The sequence below is a fragment of the Momordica charantia genome (assembly GCF_013281855.1).
Source record: "Momordica charantia cultivar OHB3-1 chromosome 4 unlocalized genomic scaffold, Mcharantia_2.0 BLBB01000004.1, whole genome shotgun sequence".
Classification (NCBI taxonomy): domain Eukaryota; kingdom Viridiplantae; phylum Streptophyta; class Magnoliopsida; order Cucurbitales; family Cucurbitaceae; genus Momordica; species Momordica charantia.
The window spans coordinates 7,089,061-7,102,713 of NW_028275162.1; the positions used below are offsets into that span (position 1 = coordinate 7,089,061).

Here is a 13,653-nt window from a genome sequence, read left to right on the forward strand (position 1 = left end):
ATATAATTTATATGTTAAATTTAATATTATTTGAATTCATATAAAAAATTACTTTTATTAATTTAATATTATATTTTATGCCAATTTTAGTTTATGTTTGGTGACTATTGGAATAGTAAAATAAACAAAAGATTACACCCTAGATTTGAATTAAAAATAAATTAAGATATTATTATATTGACTAAGGTTTATTTTAGATCTAAATCTAGAATATAAATAAAATTGTATTTAGACATTCATCAATGAATTAGTGCATACATTTATCATTTATTTTTAAAATAAAATAAAATAAATGAGAAATAAATATTATTGATGAAAAATATTATAAAACAAAAATGATGAGAGACAAAATTGTCAAAAGAAGATGCCTTCAACACAGGAATCTTAAAAATCCATGTTACATGAGGACGTATAAAATTGTTCAGATACCCGAAATCTGGATGGGTATCTGAACAATTTATTTTTAATATCTTAGATGTCCGGGTATCCAACATTCCTATCAAACAAACATGGGAATCTGGATGCCCATCTCATTGGAATCTCAGATTCCTACGAAACAAACGGCCCCTAAAACAACAACTAATAATTAAAAGAAACTACATATGGGAAGATCAGTCATTAAAGTAGAGAGATAGGTAAAGAGCAATGGATGGAGATAGTGGAACTGAGAGATAGAAAGAGATTGTAAAGCTTATCATTGCTTGATATTTTTCGATATATTGATATCGTCGCAATGTCAACGAGACGCGGAGCGGCCGACGTCATCTCCTACCAATGTGCAAACTTCTTACCAATGTGTCAATATCTTAAGATTTTATTTAATATTTTATATAAATGTTTTAAGATTTGAAATCCTATAAAAACGAAAGTTTTTTTTATTTTAAAAAAACATTTTATCTAAAATAGCTGTTTTGTAAAAATAATGATATAAAAAAAATTAATTTAGACAAACAAAGACTCAAACCTAAGACATGTGAATTACTCATAAGTTACCTACCGCTATGCCAACACCACATCATATTACTTAGCTTTAATTCTTATCATACAAATCTTTATTTTAAAAAAATTGTTTAAAAAAAATAATAAAACTAAAACCGAAATAATAATAATAATAATAATAATAATAATAATAATAATAATAATAAAATAAATTTATTTTGTTATAGATTTGAAATTCCTCTAACAAACTTCCTTAAAACTAAAAAAAAACATTTAAAACAAACTTGTTTTTTTTAAAAAAAAATCAAATCATACTTAAAACAAACTTATTTTAAAAATAATCAAAATCATATTTAAACAAATTTATTTTAATATATATATATATATATATATATATCAAATTTAAAACAAATTTATTAAAACAAATCAAATCATTTCTAAAACAATTTGTTTTCTATATCACGTACTGCAGTGAGGAAATCCTTGGTGTGCCCGCGGATCTGAAACCGTGAAGGAGCACTCGAGGTCGGAGTCAGGTTGTCGGTGATCCGTGCGTCGGTTGTAGAAGTTGTTCGTTATATTATTGTTGTCCATCGGGATTATAGAGCTTTGCGCCGGACTACTGTGGTGCAAGTTATCTGAACTTGTGATCACTGGGGGACGTGTGCAGTCTGTGTATCGTCGGGGTCACCGGTCTGGGTGAAGAAGAAGAGAAGGTGATGGTAGAGAGAAAGAAGGAAGTGAATTTTTCTTCGTCTTTCTGTATGGGTGTTCTGTCTGCCTTCTCCTCCCCACTGCAGTCCTCCCTAAATACACCTAAAAATAACGATAAAAAAGAAAAAGGGGCAAGAGAAGAGAGAAAAAGAGGAAGGAGGAGAAGGGGAGGGGATACACGTATGAAGGAAAAAATCAAAGGGGAGAAAAAAACTGTTTTTTTAAATCTTAAAATCAATTAAAAAAAACCAATTATTTTCAAATAAAATCTAATTTTAAAAGTTAATTTGATTTAGTTAAAACTTTACATTAAATTTTATAATAAAGTAAATTATGTTATTTTAAACTAAATCAAGAAACATAATAAAATAATAAATAAATCAGTAATAATTTTTTTAAAAAAAACGAAAGCGAGCCAGACAAAATACGGTGTCTACAGCTTGCCCCCTTTGTGTATCATTTCAGAAAAATGTAGACAAAGACAAAAAACAGAGTATTGGGAAGGCGAGATTAAAAAAAAAAAAAAAAGCAGCGGACCTGCTTGACACAGGCTTCGACCATGATCTATCGAGTTCGATTTAACCAACAAAAACTAAACAAGCTTGCTTGAGCAAAAATGAGTCGTCATGAAATTCTCTGCCATAGGGCTTTTTGGAGACTTTTCCAAGGCAAATGCATGAAATGACGCATGAAACGATGCATGAAATGTGCGTTTGACACATGATGATAACAGGAAAATTTGTCTTGAATGCAAAAATAGAGTGAAAGCACTTGCTTTTATAAAAACTTGGGATTGTTCAGATAGCCCGATCACTGCATTTCGCTTTCCTTCAAAAATTCTTTTAACTGGATCGAGAGTAACCAGAACAAATGGTACGACGAATTTGCCCCTGATAACTTTGTAATGTCATATTTGCCCCAATGTTCCAGAGAACAAATGTTCCTATTTTTTGGTTTCCTGTGCCCTTATGCTTCGAGTAACACAAAGCCTTAGAGAAGTGAATATAAAAGCTATCGTCCTTTGTAAATAGAAAGAGATGAATGGAGACCAGACTTTATAAATAAGATTTCCAGTTATGACAAAGGACACACATCTAAAAAATGTGGTTCAAATTTGTAGGCTATAATAGAAAATGAATACACAAAATGCCTTTCAAGTGAAATACTTATATCAATGTGAAATTTTCGAGATACACGGGAAGTTATGCATAATACTTTCGAACATGATCTGAATTGATTGGATTTAAAAACTCGCTGCCATCCATGTTAGCTCGAACTAGTGCTCCTCGAGAGAAAGCTTTTTTCACCATAAATGGTCCTTCATAATTCGGGGTCCACTTGCCTCGATGATATTTCTGTAATGGGAGAATTCTTTTTAGAACTAAATCTCCTTCTCTAAACCTTCTTGGGCGCACCTTCTTGTCATAGGCTTTCATCATTCTTCTTTAGTAAAGTTGTCCTCTGCATAATGCCGTCAACCTCTTTTCTTCGACAAAATTCAGCTGCTCATAACGCCTTTGGACCCACTCAGCCTCTTGTAACTTAGCTTCCATGATAACTCTCAATGATGGAATTTCTACTTCAATAGGGAGAACAACTTTCATACCATAAACTAAAGAAAATGGCGTTGCCCCAGTTGAAGTACGGATTGAGGTGCGGTAACCATGTAAGGCAAACGGAAGCATTTCATGCCAGTCTCTGTAAGTTACAGTCATCTTTTCAACTATTTTTTATGTTTTTGTTGACGGCTTCCACTGCACCATTCATCTTAGGTCGATAAGGGGTTGAGTTGAGATGTTTGATTTTAAACTGCTCACAGAACTCACTCATCAATTTGTTGTTCAAATTCCTTGCATTATCGGAAATTATGGTTTCAGGAAGACCATAACGACAAATAATTTCCTTCTTGATGAATTTGACTACAACTCCTTTTGTCACATCTCAGTAAGAAGCTGCTTCTACCCATTTAGTAAAATAATTTATGGCTACCAAAATGAATCGGTGCCCATTTGATGCTTTAGGTTCGATAGGTCCTATCACATCCATGCCCCATGACTGAGGTTATGCTGAACGCACGCACTAAGCGTGATAACAATTCTATAGATGCAAGCGCACACCTATCAGAGTAATATAAAATGGATGGAGTATCCAAGTATCGATCCTCAAGGACTTCTAAATAATTTCCAAACTCTAAAGTTTTAATAAATAGTGAACGTTGAAATGAGTGATTCTTGTAAAATGGGAAGTGGTCACAAATAATGGTTTTGGATTTGGGATTTGGTCTTATAATGGTAAAACCTAGCCCGAATTACTTCAAGTTAGCCAACAAAGAATCAAGGATACGCTAAGGACGATATGCATTTTACTTTAGGAACCAACGACTACGCTTTTCACTTGACTTATGTCTAAGCAAGTTCAAAGTCCTAAGACATTCCCTAATATGTCTATTATGAGAGATATCTTAGTTTTAGGATGGAAATAGTCGCAACCTCGGGTTAAGGTCCTATGTCTAGGCTACTTAACCAGAACCCTTATGTCTAAGGCGCTCCTCTCCTCGGTTTAACCACTCAACAATGCAAATAAGCAACCTTTTCAGTATTGACTTGTTAAGACTTACAGTGGCCTTCTCTAAATCCTAACTTTTTGGGAAAACATGTTGAGCAATGAGTGGAAAGCAAAAACACTTCTTAGCAACCCTTTTTAGAAATAAAAGCCCGGGCTAGAGACGGGAATTTAGAAAGACATATTGAAGAAAATACAGCAAGTAAAATGGTTGAAATTGAAATGCATGTGTGAAAAACAAAAGTTAACTAACGGAGAGTTTTGCTTGGGATTGAGAGCTTCGCCCTTCTCTTTCAAGCAAGGGGGAGTGTCACGTGCTCTTTTCTCCAAAAACACAATTTTCTTAACTAAAAATAAAGTAAAGGCTAAGTAAAGATAAGCTAAGTGCTGAATTTTTATAAATTTGAATAGGTAGAAAATAACTAAGTAACAACGGAAACAAAACAAAGCTCAATAAAGGAATGTAAAGTGCTCGGGATTTAAAAACTAAAAGCAACTAATGAAAGCAACTCAAAAGTACTTAGAAAGCAACAAAGAAACACTAAGAATGATCAAGAGAAGAAAGCAAGACTTGATGAAATTGGTGGAGAAGCTGCTGGAATTTATAGTTGTGGAGAATTGGTTAGGTAGGTCCTAAAACGCTGGTGGATCACCCATTTCCAACTCCTTTGACTGACCAAATCATGCTCAAACTGATAGTGGAACACTTATTTTACACGTATGCATCGGTTGGAACCACCAAAACGCATTGGAAGACGCGTTTCATTAAGGGCAAAGTTGGAAGAAAACCAGGATTTCTGCAGCCTACCAGGCGCCTGGCGCCTCCAATGAAGTTTTTTCCGTCTTTTTACTTCTTTCGATTAATTTGCACTCCCAAATGGTCCTAAAATGTCATAAATACAATATAAGTCAACCACAAACTATCATATATGAATTTTGCATGAATTGGAACTCAAACGACCGAGAAAAAGTCCGAAACAAAGTTAAAACATAGTAAAAACAGCATCTAAAACCTTATTTTTACGCATGTAAACAAGCGTAATCACCCTACATAGAAAAAGGCCAAGGAGCTGTCAAAGTATGCAAATGAGAAGCAGGAGCATGAGTCTTGTCCGAGTAAATTTGACATTTGTGATATTTTCTTGCATATTTAATACAATTTGTGTCTATAGTCAGCCAGTAATAGCCAACTCTTAAAATTTGTCTAGCCATCATGTGTCAATTTGCATGAGTGCCACAAACTCCTTCATGAATTTCCTCCATAATCCTATTGGCATCTCTTCCTTCGACGCACCTTAGGAGAACCATGTCATGGTCTCTCTTGTACAGTATCTCTCCGTTTAAGAAAAACTTCATTGCTAACTTGCGGAGGGTGACTTATCATTTTCTGAAGCATTTGGTGGGTATTCTTTACTCTTGATATACTGCTTGATGTCATAAAACCAGGGGTTACCGTCGGGTTCTTCCTCAATGCTCATACAAAAAGCTGGGGCATCTCTCCTCCCAACTTTAATCGGACGGACATCTGTATTGAGTTCTAAATTGAACATCACTGCTAATGTGGCCAATGCATCTACTACTTGATTATTTTCTCTTGGCAAATAATCAAATGAGATTTCACCAAATTCTTGTGACAATTCTGTTATGAGTTGTTTGTAAGGCAATAACTTAACGTCTCTTGTTTCCCATTCTCCTCTTAGCTGATGAATTACTAGCATAGAATCCCCAAAAACTTTAAGTTTCTTAACCTTCATATCAATAGCAGCTTGGACGCCCATCAAGCATGCTTCATACTTGGCCATATTATGCGTGCAGTCAAAACATAAACTGGCGGTAAGAGGGTATAGTTCCCCTTTGGGTGATATCAAAATAGCCCCTATCCCATGACCTAACTCGTTAGAGGCACCATCAAACATCATGGTCCAAGTTTGTGGGTCTAAACTTTCCTCACTTGCGGTTATGGTGGAGATATACTCATCTGGAAAGTCGAAATTTACCGGTACGTAGTCATTTATAGGTTGTTGAGCTAGGTAGTCGACCAAAGCACTCCCCTTAATGGCCTTTTGAGTCACATAGACAATATCATATTTGGACAAGAGAACCTGCCACCTTGCAATTCGACCCGAGAGAGACGGCTTTTAAAAAATGTACTTCATGTGATCCATCTTTGAAATGAGCCATGTGGTATAATACAACATGTATTGTCTTAGACGTCGGGCAGCCCAAACTAGAGCACAACAAGTTTTTTATACTTGAGAGTATCTAGTCTCGCAATTGGTGAACTTCTTACTTAAATAATATATAGCCTTGAAGGGATGTGAATCCCGGAGCGGAAGCGGACCGTTGTTCGTGAAATTTGGGAAACAAAATCAAAATGTGTAAAGATGAAAATACAGAGGAAAACCATACCTTTGAAGAACTTTTCTTCAACGGTTTCCACCCGAACACCACCACCGTGTTTTCCTCGCTATCCTCTTGGGTCTCGAGAGCGTGCTTGTGGGAGCACCGATTTGGAATGTGAGGGAGAGTTGAGAGAGATCAAATTGAGAGAGTTGGGTGGGAGTTCTATCTTTCTGTTCTGTTCTTCTGTGTTTTGCAGAACTGCAAAAGGAAGGAGAACAAAAAGCAGTGACGTGGCAGAGTTAATTATTAATTTATATATTAATTTATTAATTAATCAAATTAATTAATAAATATAATTAATTATTAATCCAATTAAAATAAATATATATATAAATCAAATAAATAATTAACACTTAATTATTTATTATAAAATTAGAATCATATTCTAAAACATTTCTCTCGCATAACCTATAGTTGTAATGTACATCTTAAGCACATTATTTTTAACCTATAGTTTTAATATGAATCATATTCATATTAATTTTATTTGAATCTCATTCAAATAATTTCTCTCATAATATATAGTTTTAATTTATAATTAACTATATATTATAACGTATCAATATACATATAATCCCTTAAGTAATTTGAACAATTCAAATTCTTCCAAAAACTTGATCCTCGTTTTACCCGTTATGAGCTAGCAAGGGGATCTAATGGACCTACAGATCAGAAGCGCCAACGATGCAAGATTAATCGGTCAAACTCATTGACCGAGTTAATCAAGATTCGTTAACTACGGGTCATTCCACTAAAGACCCGCAGTTGCACTCTTCTCACTGCAGAATGTTTTCGTGTCCATGGATATACGATCATTAATGCGAGTCAATCCTTCACGAGTGCTCGTAACTCAAGTTGGGTCAAATTACCGTTTTACCCCTGAGTTACATCTTACTCCTTGAATACCACTGCTCCTCTAATGAACAACCCGTTATGGTCCGACCAATAATCGGAAGTCCCTCTCGGGCCAATGAGAAGGTGGGGCCCCTTGTTCAAGTCCCGGAGTCAGCATTTAAGGGAACACACATCTACTCCCCTAAAGTCGGAGAGAAGTGAATTCCATCTTGTGAAGTTATGTTCCCAGCTCCCTACTCGATCTCGTCTCCAAAATGGTAGGAATGTTGAGTCGGCAACTCGGGCCATTCTCACCCATACAGATCAAAGGACAAGCCCTCACGGGCAGGAGTCCATAACTCACTCAGGCTTGAGAATGAGTTGCCTGGTCATCCTAAGAAACAACAATCTATTAGTTAACGGTGTTATATCTAAAGATTGGCTATTTCGTGGTCCGGTCTTATACAAACTCATTGTATAGGATACCCCCACTCGCATGCTCCACACGAACGACCTGGATCGAGTCGTTTGTAACCTTTACAGAGTGGGCCGTATCCATAGTGTTGCCAGGATAAGGTACCCAGCCTTATCCATATACTATAAACCTTTTAGGTTATTCACGCGACATTATCCACTTGTATATTAGGGTATATCAAATATATACCTCATATATCAGGGGTATATCAAATATATACCTAGTACATATACTGTCCCGGTTACACTAAAATAACCTTGGATGTTTAGTTTATTGGATTTTGGACAATGCAATGCTATGAATTCAACAACAAATTTATTGAATAAAACTTTATTGAATATACATTTGTTTTTACAAAATACAAACTACGAGTTTAGGGCAACACACCCAACAAGCCTGTTCTTTCCTGCATGAATCATCATGCTGCCCCAGTACACATCCCATTGAGTTTTCAGTCACTATGAGATACAAAATAAAGGGTCTTCCTGGCGTTGGTGGCACAAGAATTGGAGGGTCTTGCAAATACTGCTTAATCTTATCGAATGCTGTTTGACAATCTTCACTCCATACCCCATCGTTGTTCTTGCGGAGTAATTTAAAGATGGGTTCGCAAGTTGCTGTTAAATGAGATATGAACCTTGCGATATAGTTGAGTCGTCTTAGAAATCCTCAGACTTCTTTCTGCGTCTGTGGAGGTGGCATATCTAAGATTGCTTTGACTTTATTCGGGTCAACTTTAATGCCTTCTTGGCTTACTACAAAACCTAGGAGTTTTCCAGTGGTTGCCTCAAATATGCATTTGTTGGGGTTGAGTTTCAATTTGAACTTCCTCAATCGATCAAATAGCTTCCTTAAAATAGTTGTGTGCTCCTCGCCCTATTTTGACTTGGCAATCATATCATCCACGTAAACTTCAATTTCTTTGTGCATCAAGTCAGGAAAGAGAGTAACCATGGCACGCTGGTAGGTTGCCCTAGCATTTTTTAGCCCAAATGGCATAACTTTGTAGCAGAAAGTTCCCCATAGCGTAATCAATGTGGTTTTTTCAAGATCCTCAGGTGCCATCTTGATTTGATTGTATCCTGAGAACCCATCCATAAAGGAGAAGATTGAGAATCTAGCAGTATTATCAACCAAAACATCGATATGAGGAAGCGGGAAGTTGTCTTTTGGACTTGCATGATTCAGGTCTCTATAATCCACACACATTCTTACTTATCCATTTTTCTTTGGTACAAGGACAATGTTCGCCACCCACTCAGGGTAATTAGATACCGTAAGGAACCCTGCATCGATTTGCTTCCTTACTTCATCATTTATCTTGATCAACATATCTTGCCTCATTTTCCGCAACTTCTGTTTCACCGGCTTGAACTCTAGGTTGATCGGTAATTTGTGCACTACGATGTCTGTATCTAAACCAGGCATATCTTGATAGGACCAATCACAAACATCAGTATACTCATGAAGTAACTCTATCAACTTTTTGCGACTCTCTGAAGACATATGAGTGCCTATTTTAATCTCTTTGGCTTCGGCTTGTGATCCCAAGTTAATTGTCTCAATTAATTCTTCATGGGGTCCCAACATCTTTTCTTCTTCTTCTAGCATTCTCAATAACTCAGCAGAGGGCTCGTCATCTATTTCCTCATCAGATTCAATATTGTATATAGGTGTATCGAGCTCGTATTTTGAATCATTATCGCATTCAATCTCAGTATTATTGTTTAAGACATAATAAAGGAGAAAAGAAAAGAAACAGAAATAAATGAATAAATTGGCCCAGAGAATAGTAGAGGAAAGAAACAAAGTGAATGAACTCAAACTTTATTGATATGGAAGAATTATAAACAAATAATAGGTCTGGATGGAATGTACAGGAAATAGAAAATTAATTTAATTAATTAAGAAAATGAGGGGAAGGAAAAAAAAGGACAATTACTTTGATTTATTATTTACAAAAGACGGTAGCTCTAACACGCTCCAATTACTCAGCTCGAAACCGTCCGGACATGGGTAGACAAAAGGTCCGACTTGCTCTCTTTCTTCTGTCACTGCTGCCACTACAGGGCTCTCATCGTACTCCTGATGGATTATGCCGGCACTTCTGGAAGAGTGGCTGAGAGGTGGAACAATCCTCCTAGGGTAATCACGCTCCTCATTCTCAAGTCTTGAGAGGCGTTTTGCTTTTTCCAGACTCCGTGCTCTAATGATGTCGCCTCTACTTGGTTTATACCCCACCCCGAACTTCTTTGTATTCTTAGCCATCCTCAGCAGTTTGTCTAAGCTCCCATTGTCTCCTTTAAAGGTGGTCTCTAAAAGTGGTGGCTTAGGTCTCCCAAACTTCCCATGTAAAGTTGTAGCATTTGCAATCTCGAATGATTGGAATGAAGACTCAAAAGCTTCTTCTACTGCTTCAACATATGACATCGAAGTAAGCCTTGAGACTAGAATATCTTCTTGTCCCGATATGATCACTAACTTTTGGTCAACCACAAACTTAATTTTCTAATGTAAAGTGGATGGAACTGCTCCTGCCGAATGTATCCACGGTCGCCCCAGCAAGAAACTATAAGCTGATGTGATGTCCATAACCTGAAATGTTATGTCAAAGGTGCAAGGACCTATCTGGATCGGATCTCAATATCCCCAACAACAGCGCTGTGAGCTCCATCGAAAGCTCTTACTATCACTGTACTAGGTCTCATATGGGACATATCAACGGGTAACTTCTCTAGCGTGGATCTTGGCATTATGTTTAAAGAAGATCCATTGTCCACAAGGACTTTTGCTATTAGGAAGTTTTTACACTTAACTGAGATGTGGAGAGCTTTAGTATGTCCTATACCCTTTAGTGGTATTTCCTCGTCTGTAAAAGTGATTGAGCTAGATGCTGTTATATTCCCCACAATGTTGCTCAAATTATCCACTGTGATGTCTTGTGAAAAGAAAGCCTGCTTCAAGGCCTCCAATAGTGCATTCCGATGCGCTTCAGAGGATAACAATAAAGATAATATAGAGATCTTTGCGGGTGTCTGACCTAATTGTTCAATAACATTGTATTCACTTTGCTTCACTAGCTTCATAAACTCTTGAGTCTCTTCCTCGGACACGGGTTGTTTAGAACTTGCATCTTTTACAACAATTGCCTCCACTAGTTCATCATAAATATCCTCATTGAGTTTGGTCTTCCCTTTTGTTATCTTCCTCTGCTTTTTCCTTCTTCTTCTCACTTGCTTTCTCTTTATTCTTTTCACTAGCGGGCTCATTCACGTGCTTTAGCAAGCTATCCAGTGTATAACATCTCCCAGTTCGTGTCAAACCTCCAACTTCGGTGATATTGTCAACTGGGAGTGAAGAAGATGATACCTCTTGCCCTACAGTTACCTTGCACTCATATCTCTAAGGCACTGCTTTGGAACTTTTATACTCGAAAGGAGCTAGGACTGTGATGGTGATTGGTTTCCGACTACAGCTGGGTGCATTTGGCTTTTCACGGTAAAAGATGGTGAGAGGTTTTGGCTTAAAATAATCACTTGAGCCCTCAGCAACCAAGATATCTTCCACGACATTTGTCCCTTTCTTCAGGTGAGATTTTGTAAAAGTAAGGACTGTTGAGTCTAACAACTTTTGAACTCTCTTTTGAAAACGGTTGCATTGCTCCAGGGAGTGACGTTTTGCCCCAGCGTGGAACGGGCACATCAGACTTTCATCATACCCTTTATACTTGAGGTTTGGGCATAGGTAGTCCACTGATACATATCCATTGTCCAAGAGAATTTCAAATAGTTCCTCCAAAGGGGTTGTAATATCGGCAACCTTACTATTCTACTTGATCCCTTGGCATTCGATTGCATTTATTTGGACATTTTGATGATTCGGCAGCAGATTCTTACTTATATCAGGCCCATTTTCTTTTTAAAGTTCAACCAACCTGCCTTGATCAAAGCTTGAACTCTGTATTTCAATGCAATGCAGTTCTATGTTGAATGTCCTATGGCTCCTGCGTGATAGTCACAACGAGCACTCGCATCATACAATCTTGGGTATGGAGGCTGGATCAGATCTACAGGTACAGGTGCCAACTGATTATTTTGAAATAACTGAGGCAGAAGCTCAGTATAAGTCATGGGGATTGGGTCAAACTAGGTCTGTTTACGTGCCCCTCTATTAGTCTGTTGCCCTTGAGTATAAAATGTATTATGCTGCTGACCCGTAGGTTGGAAATTTTGACTGGCCGAGGGTCAAAAATTTTGAGAGGCATGAAGGGAGTAATGTGAAGTTGCATTATTCACAAATGGTTGATTATACCCGTATGGCGTTAGGTAATAATATGGAGTGTATCGCGGTGTCCGACCGTACGGTTGTTGTTTCCAAGAGTGTCAGTCTACTCCCACCATTTGCACCTCACCTTCCTTTTTCTTGGAATGACTTGCCTTCTTTGATGCTAATGACTCCTCGGCAGTACTGGTTATTCGCCCGTGTTTAACCCCATATTCGATTCTTTCTCCGATGGTCATAATATCAGAGAAATTTGTGGAAGCGCTTTCTATCATCCGATCATAGAAAGGATGTTTTAGGGTATTGATGAACATGGCAGATAGCTCCTTATCTGTTAAAGGAGGTTGGACTTGAGCTGCCGTGTCCCTCCACCTTTGAGCATACTCTTTAAAGCTTTCTGTACTATTCTTCTCCATCATCTGTAAATCTAAGTGATCTGGAGCCATGTCTATATGTTATGCTTATATTGTTTTAGGAAGGAGTCGGCCAGATTCTTCCACGAGCCAACATGAGAGCTATCTAACTGCATGTACCAACGAGAGGCTGGACCAGATAAACTATCTTGAAAGTAGTGTATCAACAATTTGTCATTTTGGACGTATGCTGCCATCTTCCTGCAGTACATTATAAGATGATTCTTAGGACAAGAAGAACCATCGTACTTCTCAAAACCCTGACACCTTCAATTTTGGAGGGATGACTAATCCAGACACCAAGAACAATTGTGAGGCATCGATGTTGCCAAAAACGTCTGTCCCCTCTACTGCTCTTAATCTTTCCTCCAGAACTTCGAATTTCTCGTTACTGGGGGCATTTTGTCCAACTGAGTCTGTCTTGGTTGGGAGACCACCTAGGTTAAGGACTATAGGAGGGTGACATCATTTGCTCGGGCTCTCGAAAAATGATGTTGGTTGGGATTTGTCGAGCTCCTTTAACAAAGGAATGCGGATACTGACCAACTCGGACGTCATATAGAGGGTTGTACGTTGTATATTGTGGCATGAAACCCTCTGCCACTGGCCTAAGAGGTGTATCGTACCCAGGTGGATAAGGCGGGGTTTCTTACGGCTCATGGATAGGGTTGCTAGATGTAGCAGGATCCACAGCCGCTTTGCCTTTTTCCAATGCGATGAGGATGACATCTAACTTTTCTCGCAACTCCTCAATATCTTTCCTTGTTCTTTCCTGCTCGGCTTTTTGATCTTCCATCAATCTTGCCCTGTGTCTGGTACGGTAAGTGCGATGTGGTGCCAGTGAGCGAGCTATCTTGAACAATCCCTTTTGTTTTTTAGAAAAATAGAAGACAAAAAGAAAGAGAAAGAAAACCATAAATAACTTCATGACATTATTATAAATTGGATAAATTAATAAATGAAGATTACAAGAAAACAACAATTATGCCAAATTTGAACCTCAATGCTTAAATCATGGAATTGAAAGTACAT

The 13,653-nt window shown here is 37.5% G+C and overlaps 1 pseudogene; it reads right to left on the reverse strand.

Moving 5' to 3' along the window:
- Positions 1-2,855: 2,855 nt before the first annotated feature.
- LOC111012182 (uncharacterized) lies at positions 2,856-13,417 on the reverse strand (annotated as a pseudogene).
- Positions 13,418-13,653: the final 236 nt, after the last annotated feature.